Raw genomic sequence first — 12780 nt, forward strand, 5'->3', positions numbered from 1 at the left:
AGACTAGTACTACCAATGTCAGAGGATTTTTAGAAAGATTAAATGAGTCAATATGTGTACAGCATTTAGAACAGTGCTTAATATTTGGTCAGCACCAAAAATTTATTACTGTTAATATTTTCAGAATGACTAGCTAGTTTTTCCAACACCATATATTGAATAATCTTTTCCCTATGTAAAAGGTTTCTCTTATCATATTAATCAAATTTCTCTGTAGTCTGATCTGTTTTTGTATTTTCATTGGTTAGTCTTTTCTAATGCTAGTACCAAATTGTTTTAATTATGTAATATATTTAACACTTGATAGAAAGGGCCACTCATTTTACCTTTTTCGTATTTTAATTCCCCACCTCTGCATTAATTCTTCTAGATAACTTTAAGAATCTTCTAACTCCCCACCCCGATGTTGAAATGCAGCTGGGCATTTTACTGAGATTAAGTTAGATTGATAGATTATATTGGGCAAAATGGTCATATTTACAATCTGAGTTTTCCAATCTAAAGCATGCATTATAACTGTCTATGCAAGTCTTAATTTATGCTTCTTAGCAGACTTTATTTTTCTTCACAGGTATAGTACATTTAAAAAGCTTGTTTCTAGGTGCTTTTGTTTCCTATTGCTGTATATAGGATTTCTAATAACCCCTTTTATTTATTATTATTATTTTTAGATTGAGGTGACATGATTTAAAACATTATATAAGTTTCATGTGTACAAGAGTGTTTCTCCTTCTCTACATACTCCAGCACGCTTACCACCAAAAGTCAGTTTTCTTCCTAACACAGTTGTAGCCGTTGATCCGTTTGGCCCTCCCCCATCCCCCACCCTGCGATTGGAAGCTACTAATCTTTTCCCTGTATCTATGCATTTGTATTTTTTGTCCATTTTGGTTTGTTCGTTTTTGTTTATTAGTTTTTTATATTCCACATATTAAGTGAAATCATAGGATATTTGTCTTTCTCTGTCTTATTTCACATAGTATAATATCCTCAAGGTCCATCTCACAAATAGCAAAATTTCATATTTTTTGGTGGGTTAGTAGTATTCCATTGTATATGCATATGTGTGTGCTAAGTTGCTTCAGTTATGTCTGATTTTTGCGACCCTATGGACTGTAGCCTGCCAGGCTCCTCTATCTGGGGGATTCTTCAGGCAAGAATACTGGAGAGGGTAGCCATTCCCTTCTCCAGGGCATCTTCCTGACCAAGGGATGTAACCACATCTCTTATATCTCCTGCACAGACAGGCAAGTTTCTTTACCACTCGCACCACCCGGGAAGCCCTCTACTGTGTATGCTGCTGCTGCTAAGTCGCTTCAGTCGTGTCCAACTCTGTGCGACTCCATGGACTGCAGCCTACCAATGTTGGGGGCCGGCGTGAGGCACTCCGCCCATGACAAAGGTCATGAGGAAGGAGGCTCGACATACGCAAAGGCGGGATCGAGCCTCAGGAGTCCCCCTGGAAATCCTCGAGCATCTACCCCCATAATCAGAGCCTGCCTACTTTACTACTTTGTGCTCTCCCCTACACCTCTGACTTTACGGGAGGCTGTCCCCCACCACCTCTTTTGGAGAAGGAGTTAACTTAGAGCTCCAGTTAATAATAATTCCTGGGCATGATAGGAGTGTTTCAACCTACAAACTCCTCTGAAGGTTCTCTAGCCTGTCTGACAGGCTTGTCCGGCCACATGTGATTGCTCACAGCCTCCCAACTGTGAGAGGCACGAGATGCTTTAAACCTTCTAAAAACAGGTCCCTTAGAAAAGTTAGAAAACCATTAGTATAAGTATAGTGGGCTGATTAGAAATTGTATTGGTGAAGGGTTTTTCATTTGTTGAGCCAATGTTTGTTGCTAAGACTCCACATCCCCTGCCCTTACACACATTAATGAATATATAGAAGAAATAAGTATTAACCTTTGATATTAATCATATTAGACCTTAGGCTAAGTAAATTCTTTCCTTACCTAAAACCCACTACACCCTCACCCTATAGGAATGTAACTTTATTTGGGTGGCGTCTGTTTTAAGTGTAATCACCCTTGGAGAAAAAAGTGTTCTGGTTGACTGACCACTGTCACAAGGAGAGGGTCATAAATTGTCAGCAGGCCCCCCTGGCCAGAAGATGATGTAACACCCCTAAGACCTCTGTATACATTTGTATGAAGCGCCTGACTTTAATAAAAGTCAGGACTGCTGTCCCCATGTGACTTTTGTATAACATCTCAGTGTATAAAAACAGACTCTGAAAAATAAAGAATTGGGATCAGTTCCTTGAAATACTGGTCTCCCCATGTCGCTCTCTCTCTCACTCTGGCTGAGTCTCCATCTGGAGCGTGGAACCCACCATGCTTACTTATTATGCCTGGGCTTCTAAGATCTGACCGGGGAGGCCTCAGTGTCTCCTCTCCTTTGGGAGAACGGAAGGACGCCTGCGGCCTACGTAAGTGGTGCAAACTTCTTGTCTTGAAGTTTTATTGGTCTCCCGCGTAAACCAAGCTACTCAGCCTCTTTTCTCCACTGAATTTTCCTACTGAGCTATCCTCATTCTATTACTCTTTATATCTTTGATGAATATTTAAATAGTCGCCGAAGCCGTCTCCCCTTCGAATACCCTGGATCAGCCAGGGCTGGACCCCAGCATACCAGGCTTCTCCGTCCATGGGATTCTCCAGGCAAGAACACTGAAGTGGGTTGCCATTTCCTTCTCCAATGCATGAAAGTGGAAAGTGAAAGTGAAATCGCTCAGTCGTGACTGACTCTTAGAGACCCCATTGACTGCAGCCTACCAGGCTCCTCCATCCATGGGATTTTCCGGGCAACAGTACTGGAGTGGTGTGCCATTGCCTTCTCCCCAGAAGACTCTGCTGCTACTGCTGCTAAGTCGTTTCAGTCGTGTCCGACTCTGTGTGACCCCATAGACAGCAGCCCACCAGGCTCCCCCATCCCTGGGATTCTCCAGGCAAGAACACTGGAGTGGGTTGCCATTTCCTTCTTCTCTACTGTGTATATATACCACTTATTCTTCATCCCAAAGGGGCTGTACCAATTTAATTCCCACCAATAGTGTACAAAGATTTCCTTTGTTCTACTTCCTTGCCAACAAGTGTTATTTCTTGTGTTTTTTTTTTAATAATATTCTTTTTTAAATCATTTTTATTTATTTATTTATTTTTGGCTATGTTGGATCTTCGTTGCTGCATGGGCTTTATTCTAGTTGCAGAGAGTGGGGGCTACTCTTGGTTGCAGTGTGGGGGCCTCTCATTGTGGTGGCTTCTCCTGCTGCAGAACATAGGCTCTAGGGCACGTGGGCTCAGTAGTTGTGGTTCTTGGGTCCTAGAACATTGGCTCAGTAGTTGTGGCCCACAGGCTTAGCTGCTCCGGGGCATGTGGGATCTTCCTGGACCAGGGATTGAACCTACGTCCCCTGCTTCGGCAGGCAGATTCTTTACCACTTAGCTACCAGAGAAACCCCTATAATAGTCATTCTGACCAGTGTGGGGATATCTCATTGTGGTTTTGATTTGCACTTTCCTAATAATTAGTGATGATGAGCATCTTTTCTTGTACCTATTGGTCACCTGTATATCTTTTTTGGAAAATATCTATCTAGCTCTTTTGGGTTGTTTGTGTTTTGTTGTTGTAGTTTCAGTCGTATGAGTTCTTTATATATTTTGGATATTAACCTCTACTGGATATATCATTTGCAAATATTTTCTCCCATTCAATTGGTTGTCTTTTCTTTTTGCTGACAGTTTCCTTTGTTGTGCACAAGTTTTTTAATATTTGCCATACCAATTATTTTTGCTTTTGTTTTCCTTGCCTGAAGTGACATATATAGAAAGATGTTGCTAAGACTGATGTCAAGAAATGTACTGCCTATGTTTTATTTTAGGAATTTTGTGGTTTCAGGTCTTATATTCAAGTCTTTAATCCACTTTGAGTTGATTTTTGTGTAAGACAAAGGTCTAGTTTTATTTCTTTGCACGCAACTGTTTATGGAACACTATTGAATGGACTATCTTTTCTCTATTGTATGTTTTTTGTTCTTTGCTATAAGTTAATTGCCTATGTATGTGTGCTGGGAGCCAGCATGGGAGTCCCCACCCATGACAAGGTCATGCGGGAGAGCTCTGATGGGCAAGGCGAGTCAGAGCTCGAGGGGCACCCCTCCCCCAGACCTGCTTGAGTGTCTACCCCTAAACTAGAATCTGTCTGTTTTACTATTTTATGACTTTCACCAACTCCTTTGACATTCACGGGGGGCTACCCCCGACCACTTTTCTCTGTAAGAAAATCAACTTAGAGCTCTAGTTAATAAGTCTTCAGGGTATAATAAGGTGTGTTCCAATTCAAATCCCTCAGAAAGCTTTCTAACCCTCTTGGCAGGTTTCCAGACTCTTACAGCTACACATGTGATACAGGAGGCTTAAGATATTCTAACAATGCAGAGCCTCTCGGGGAATTAGAAATTGTTAAAATAGAACTAATAGAGGAATTCTTTGTTGAGCTAATGCTTGCTGCCAAGTTTCCATATGCCTTACACACTGTGTCCCTGGGAGTGTATTGATTAATATAGTTGGTATACAGAAATATAAGTAGAAACCTTAATGTTAACAATAACCCTAGACCCTTGAGCTAATAAATTCTTTCCTTGATTATCCCCACTGCACCTTTGCCCTATAGGAATGCAACTCTATCTAGTGCTTTCAGGGAGTGGCACCAAACTTTAAGAAAAATCACCTCTGGAGAAAATAAGTTTTTCTGGTTGACTAACCCTTATCAGAAGAAAAATGTTAGCAGGTCTCCTGACCAGAAGATGATGTAAATCACCTAAAGCCTTTGTACCTGATAAGTTTGCAGGAAAAAAAAGCCTGGTTTCAATAAGGGTCAAGGACTGCTGACCTTGCATGACTTTGCACCCCCTATTACCTTCTATGTACAGCTTAGGGTATAAAACCTCCCTTTGAAAATAAAGCTACGGGCCTTGCTCACCAAAGCTTGGTCTCCCTGTGTCCTTCTTTCTCTTTCCTTTTCCTTTTCAGGCTGATTCCCTGGAGCACAGGGGCCCTCTGCATTCACTTTCCTGCCTGGGCTTCTAAGACCCACTCAAGAAGGTGCTTAAGGTGGAGCACCTTCAGCGATTCAAGAGGGCGCCTGCAGCCTACATGAACAGAGCAAGTCCCATGCTAGGGCTTTATTGGCTTTCTGCGTAAACCAAGGAATATCAGCCTCTTTTCTCTCCTCTATTTTCTTAACTGCAAAATTCTTTCCTTATCTCTTTCTCTCTCTCTCTCAGTCGCCAACGCCGTGCTCCCGAGGGAATCCCTGGATCCAACCGGGGCTGGACCCCAGTATATGTGTGAGTTTACTTCTGGACTCTCAATTCTGTTTCATCACTATATGTATCTGCTTTTCTGCCAATACCATACTGTTTAGATTACTATAAGTTTGACACAACATGTGAAATCAGGGAGTGTAGTATCTCTAGCTTTATTCTTTTTTTCTCAGGATTGTTTTGGCTATTCAGTGTTTTCTGGTTCCATATAAATTTTAGAATTTTTTTCTTTTTCTGTGAAAAATGTTGAAAATTTGATAGAGATTACATTGAATCTGTAGATTGCTTTAGGTAATATGGATATTTTAACAATGTTAATTCTTCCAATCCATGAGTATGGGATATTTTTCCACTTATTTGTGTTTTCAATTTAATAATGTATGATAGTTTTCAATGCACAGGTCTTTCACCTCCTTGTTTAAATTTATCCCCAGGCATTTTTTTTTTCATTTTTGTTGAGATTGTAAATGGGATTGTTTTCTTAATTTTTCTGTTAGCTTTTTTTTTAGTGTATAGAAATGCAACAGGCTTTTGTATATTGGTTTTGTATCCTTCAACTTTATTGTATTTGTTATTTCTAATAGTTTCTGGTGGAGCCTTTAGGGTTTTGTCATCTGCAAATATTGACAATTTTACTTCTTCCTTTTCAATTTGGTTGCTTTTTTTTCAATTTGATTGCTTTTTTTCTTGCCTAATTGCTCTGGCTAGGACTTCTAATTCTCTGCCGAATAAGAATGGTGCATCTAGGAATCCTTGTTTTGTTCCTGGTCTTAGAGGGGTGGTTTTCAGGTTTTTAATCATTGCGTTTTGTGTTAGCTGTGGGCTTGTCATTTATGGCTTTTGCTATATCTAGGTACATCCCTTCTCACTTTATTAAGAGGTTTTTTTTTTTTTTTCTGCATCTATTGAGATGATCATATGGTTTTTAATCCTCCATTTTGTTAATGTGATGTAGCATGCTGATTGATTTGCAGGCAATGAATCTTCCTTGCATTCCTGGAATAAATCCCACTTGATTATCGTGTATAATCCTTTTGATATATTGTTATTATGTGTCTTGGAAAAGGTCTTTTTGCATTAAAGTAAGTAGGTTTTCTCTTTACCTCATGGACTTATATATCCACCTCCTTCCCCACGTTTGGCATTGGCATTTTTTGGCATTGCCTTGCCAAAGAATGCTCAAACTACCACACAGTTGCACTCATCTCACATGCTAGCAAAGTAATGTTCAAAATTCTCCAGGCTAGGCTTCAACAATACATGAACTGTGAACTACCAGATGTTCAAGCTGGTTTTAGAAAAGGCAGAGGAACCAGAAATCAAGTCGCCAACGTCTGCTGGATCATCAGAAAAGCAACAGAGTTCCAGAAAAATATCTATTTCTGCTTTATTGACTATGCCAAAGCCTTTGACTGTGTGGATCACAATAAACTGTGGAAAGAGTTGGGAATACCAGACCACCTGACCTGCCTCTTGAGAAATCTGTATGCAGGTCAGCAAGCAACAGTTAAAACTGGACATGGAACAACAGACTGGTTCCAAATAGGAAAAGGAGTACGTCAAGGCTGAATATCGTCACCATGCTTATTTAACTTATATGCAGAGTACATCATGAGAAACGCTGGACTGGATGAACAATAAGCTGGAATCAAGGTTGCAGGGAGAAATATCAATAACCTCAGATATGCAGATGACACCAGCCTTATGGCAGAAAGTGAAGAAGAACTAAAGAGCCTCTTGATGAAAGTGAAAGAAGAGAGTGAAAAAGTTGGCTTAAAGCTCAGCATTCAGAAAATTAAGATCATGGCATTTGGCCCCATCACTTCATGGCAAGTAGATGGGGGAACAGTGGAAACAGTGTCAGACTTAATTTTTTTGGGCTCCAAAATCACTGCAGATGGTGACTGCAGCCATGAAATTAAAAGACGCTTACTCCTTGGAAGAAAAAGCTGTGATCAACCTAGACAGCATATTAAAAAGCAGAGGCGTTACTTTGCCAACAAAGATCCATCTAGTCAAGGCTATGGTTTTTCCAGTAGTCATGTATCGATGTGAGAGTTGGACTATAAAGAAATCTGAGTGCAGAAGAATTGATGCTTTTGAACTGTGGTGTTGGAGAAGACTCTTGAGAGTCCCTTGGACTGCAAGGAGATCCAACTAGTCCATCCTAAAGGAAATTAGCCCTGAATATTCATTGGAAGGACTGATGTTGAAGCTGAAACTCCAATACTTTGGGCACCTGATGCGAAGAACTAACTTATTTGAAAATACCCTGATGCTGGGAAAGATTGAAGGTGGGAGGAGAAGGGGACGACAGAGGTTGAGATGGTTGGATGGCATCACTGACTCATTGGACATGAATTTGAGTAAGCTCCGGGAGTTGGTGATGGACAGGGAGGCCTGGCATGCTGCAGTCCATGGGGTAGCAAAGAGTCAGACATGACTGAGCAACTGAACTGAACTCCCCACATTTGGGAAGTTTTCAGCTATCATTTGCTTAATAAACTCTGCTCCCTTCTCCTCCCTGGATATCTATTATCCTAATATCAACCTTCCTGAAAAGCACTGGACAGTTCTTATAGAATTGTGACTGAATTGAACTTAACTGAAATATCTTATTTCCTTTTCATCTTCTACAGATATCATTTCTAGATTTCTATCTTCAAGCTAACTTTCTCTTCTATAAGGTCTGCTCTATTACCAGTGCTTTTTAACGCATTTTCCATTTCATTTACTATGTTCTTCAGCTCCAGAATTTCTATGTGGTTCTTTTTTAGAGTTCCAATCTCTTTGGTAAAGTACTCCTTCTAAGTTCATTAAACTACCTTTTATGTGTTTTCTTGTAGCTTGTTTCTTCATGACAGCTATTTATCAACTAGATTGCAATATCCCATCACTTGTCCATGGAGAAATATCTTTCTCTTTTTTTGGTGGTATAATATTATTGTGGTTCTTCATGGTTCTTGATGAACTGTCTCTCTACCTGCACACTGAAGCTAACGTTAGAAGTTAACAGTCCTTTCTTTTGTTTTCAGGTAGGTGGCACCATAACGCAAGGTTTTGGTCTCTCTTAACAAGCTGCCCCTGGTTATATTTGAGAGTTGGTACTTTCCAGTCTTTGCTGAGAGGTGTGGCTCTCTGACTTTGTTATTATTCTTGTGGCTCTGGAGTCCTTACTGCCTTGCTTCTGTCAGAGCCACTGTTGTCACTAGGATGGTGGGCATCTTCCCTAGCATCTGTGATCCCGAGTTGCAGGTTTTGCTGCCATGGTGGCGGGCGTGGAGGAGAGCACAGTGAGCTGGGGTCTTGCAGGTGCCTCTACTGTATCTGGTGTTGTAAGGTTTGAGGGCTCCACCATTGCAGACGAAGTGGAGGGCAGGCCTCCTGACCACAGCTGTACCAGCAGCCATAGGTAACTGGGTAACAGTTACAATGGGGCCTGGGACCCTATCCTTCAAGCTACTGAGGCATGCATGACTCCAGCTCATCGCCTTCATCTGCAGATACACCTTCCCTTCTCCTACTGGGTTATCTGAAGATGTGGACTTAGCTGCCATGGTCAAAAGACTGGGATTACAGGCACCAACTCTGCTGTTCCCTTGGTTCTGCCTCTTCTTTGTGTTTCTGTCTACCCACCTTTAGGTATAAAGGTGTAGAATGTGTAGAATGTGCAGATGTGTAGAATTCTCCCTTGTCTTGTGTGTTGGGCAGAGGCACCTTTATTAAGTTGTGGGTGTTTGGTTGTTGAGAGGGTAGCTCCCCACTCATCCATGTTGCTGATATCACTCTACTCATTTCATTTTTTGATGACAATCAGTATTCAGGAAAGGTAATGATTTTGCAGATTTTGTTTCATTACTTCTATTTTACTGATTCCTTTTGTGTCTAGCAGCATTCTGTTAATTTTTCTGAGTGTTCCAGTTAATTGTACTGCAAATATTTCTTTCTTTCCAAAACTTATACCTTATATTACTTTTTTGGTGTTAATAACATAATGACATCAAACATCCTTTTCTAATTTCACTTTGCTGAAACTGCTTTTAGTGCTTCATTGGTAATTATGATGCTGCCTCAGAAATCACCTTCTTCCTCCTTCTCAGATCATGTTGTTTCTTATCTTTTTATAATATTGAGTTTTCTTTGAAAGTCAGAATTACATCATGAAATTCTATTATTTTCTCTTCCCTTATCTCTAGAGCTACCTACTGTAATAGATTTATTAATGTCAAATCATTTTTGCATTCATAGGAAAAGCTCCATGGTATACTGTTCTTTTAATATGCTGCTAGATCCTATCTGCTATTTTTAAAAGATGCTTGTATTTATGTTTATATTTGGTCATGTTTTTTTATGTGTGTTTTTTCAGATTTTGATATCAGAATCAGGGTATTTTTGTATAAAAAGCAGAGAAGACTTTCTTCTCTCTCTAGGCCCGAAAAGAGTTTAAATAGCATCAGGAAGGATTGAAGGGTGGCTGGGAAACCCTGCTTTGCTCCTGATTCACCATACTGTCTCCAGAAACCCCTCCTTAGTTCATAGCTGATTTATACTTATAAGGAGAAGCTGTGGGGTTTCTAATTTTTCAAAATGTATAGTCCACTGGACACATTTTTTCAATTTTTACTTTAACCACCATCATTCAAAGGTCTCTCCTGGGGTCTACAAAGCAGTGAGGAATATGGCGGTGCAAAGGTTTCAGGCCTGACCCATTTGTTACTACATGTTTGATCATCAGCAAGTTACTCAGTATTTCAAAATCTATTTTCATAACTAGGAAATAAGAACAATGACACTACACATCTCAGAGTTTCACTGTGAGGATTACATGAGATAATCACATGCAAAACACTTAAGACATGTTCACTGAGGGATGGAAGAATTTTCTCTGATCCTTGATTCAAAAGCAAGCTCCAAAAATTAAAGAATCAGTAGGGTGGTAGGACAGAGAAGGCAATGGCAACCCACTCCAGTACTCTTGCCTGGAAAATCCCATGGATGGAGGAGCCTGGTAGGCTGCAGTCCATGAGGTCGCTAAGAGTTGGACACGACTGAGCGACTTCACTTTGACTTTTCACTTTCATGCATTGGAGAAGGAAATGGCAACCCACTCCAGTGTTCTTGCCTGGAGAATCCCAGGGACGGCGGAGCCTGGTGGGCTGCTGTCTATGGGGTCGCACAGAGTCGGACACGACTGATGTGACTTAGCATAGCATAGGGTGGTAGGGAGGCGGAAGGCTGTGTGTATTGAACAATTTAAAACATTTAATACCCTCAACACTCACAATTCTAATAGTTGGTATCATCAGTGTTGCTGACAACTACTAAGTTTAAACAGATTGCTTTTATTGCTTATATCAGTGTCTCTAAATTTATTTTTTCTTTCCAAGATTTAATTTTAGCCAGATTTTTCTATGACAAGATTAACCTGATTCTCTTATACAGTAGGGGCTTGTCCTTGGAGAATAGGAATGACCATTTTTTAACAACAGAGAAAATAATCTTTAACCTAGCAAGGTTGGGTAGGGTAATAGTTGAGCAGAGTGGAAGAGACAAGTTCAGAGAGAAGACCACTTTGCAAAGGCTTTGAACCAATCAGTGGTAGTACTCTGGGTCTTCTACATTTCTGATGTAGATACGACACCCAGCTCTCTGGCCAGGTGGGCTGTGGACCACTGCATAGACTATGAGTGTCCATCTCCCAGCAGGTACTCTGCAGACTGTGGGATCTGGATGGGATCTTGTGTTCACGAAGCATTTTTCTGGAATTTAGCAGGTAGAAAGTAACACACAAAAAGAGGAGACCAGGACTTGGGAACTGGGGTAGACACTCCCCTCAGCCCTCCATACCTTCCCTAGACTGCAAAGGTAGGATGATGGATAAAAATAAATAGGAAAGGGCTTTTGAAAATGTTCTCTTAAATCTGAGGCTGAAATAAGCATGGGCCACTTTCCCAAACCACAGAGACTGTAATGGGAAACATTCTTACTCCTCACTGAATTACAAATCTGCCTACAACATGTCATTTATCTAGATGCCTTTCCTCAATTTTAGATTTTAGGGGGAGGGAGGGAGCAGTCACCAACAGGAAGGTTGAAGTGATGTGTTGGATTGATGGGCCCTTGGTTGCCAGCCAATGTCAGACATGAGAAAAGGCACGGGTATGTTGAGGCAGCAGGACTGAGTGGAGGAAGGGTCAGATTCAGTGCTGGGAGACTCAAGTTCTACTCAAAATCCAGCTCCAATGGTATCATTGATGGAAAGTTATGCTCAGTACTCCAGAGCAGTTAGTGTCCCCCTGCCCTTATAAGGACCTATATAGTACTAACTCACTTGATGATCTGTCATTATTCCCCAGTGTAGCGAACACTAGCTTGAGGATGCAGATTCTTCTCTCATTTATTAGTGTCTCCCCTTTAGAGTAATGTATCAGTTAGCTTTAGCTCATAAAACCTTCCACATCTTATGGCTTAAAACTAAAAACATTTATTATTTCTCATAACTCTGTGGCTCATCTGAGTAATACTTATGGTCTGGGCCAATGTGATTGGGGCTAGATATAGTCTAGGATACTTCACTCGTGTCTAGGATGTTGGCGGTCTGGCTGTTCTGGGAGATGGGGCTCAACTGGGATGATTAATTTCTGCTCCACACAGTCTCTCATCCTTCAGTAGGCTAGCCCTGGCTTCTACACCTGGTGCTCTTGGCTCCACAGAGCATGATGATGAATGTTCCAATGCATGAGCCATCACCATTCCTCTGCTTGCATCACATTCTCTAATGTCCCATTGGCCAAAGCAAGTTACAAGGCCATAACAGGATTCAAAGGGCAGAGATACAGATTTACTTCTTGATGGGAGGAGCTGCAACATGACATTGTCAAGAGGAATTTGAGGCCATTTTTGCAATCTATTAAGAACCTTGAACTTTGCTTGGTGTGTGGTGGGTAAGCAAGAATGCTTGTTGCAAGAATTAAGAGGTTAAAAATAACAAGAATCAAGAGGTAAATAATGAAATAGTGTCATTGTTTAGCTCCTGCCTACCCCCACAACCCTGCCCCCACCATTGGCACATCTACTTTCATGAGGACTGCTTTGTTGAGATCTTTGAACTGGGCCAAAACTTTATCCAGCTGTCGAGAAAGTTTATTGCCCTTGATTTAAACATGATGGCTCTTTTCTGTCTGACAGCTGCAGTTTGCACTGGACCTCTGGATCCTACCGCTTTGATGCTGGAGCTATTCACACTTTGCTGGATTATGGATTATGTCCACTGGAAAAAAGGACACCCTTTACCAAATCACCGTAGCCTTAGCAGGCTGCCCCTCCTTCTGTCAGTCGCTGCCTCTTGGATCCCCCCTGTTGGCTTCCTCTTGCATAGCCCCACTCAAGGTAAGAAATTCATCATGTGAACTGCCAAAAAGTTGGATGGAATCAAGAGCCTTC

This window comes from Bos mutus, chromosome 7 (genome assembly GCF_027580195.1).
Source record: "Bos mutus isolate GX-2022 chromosome 7, NWIPB_WYAK_1.1, whole genome shotgun sequence".
Lineage (NCBI taxonomy): Eukaryota > Metazoa > Chordata > Mammalia > Artiodactyla > Bovidae > Bos > Bos mutus.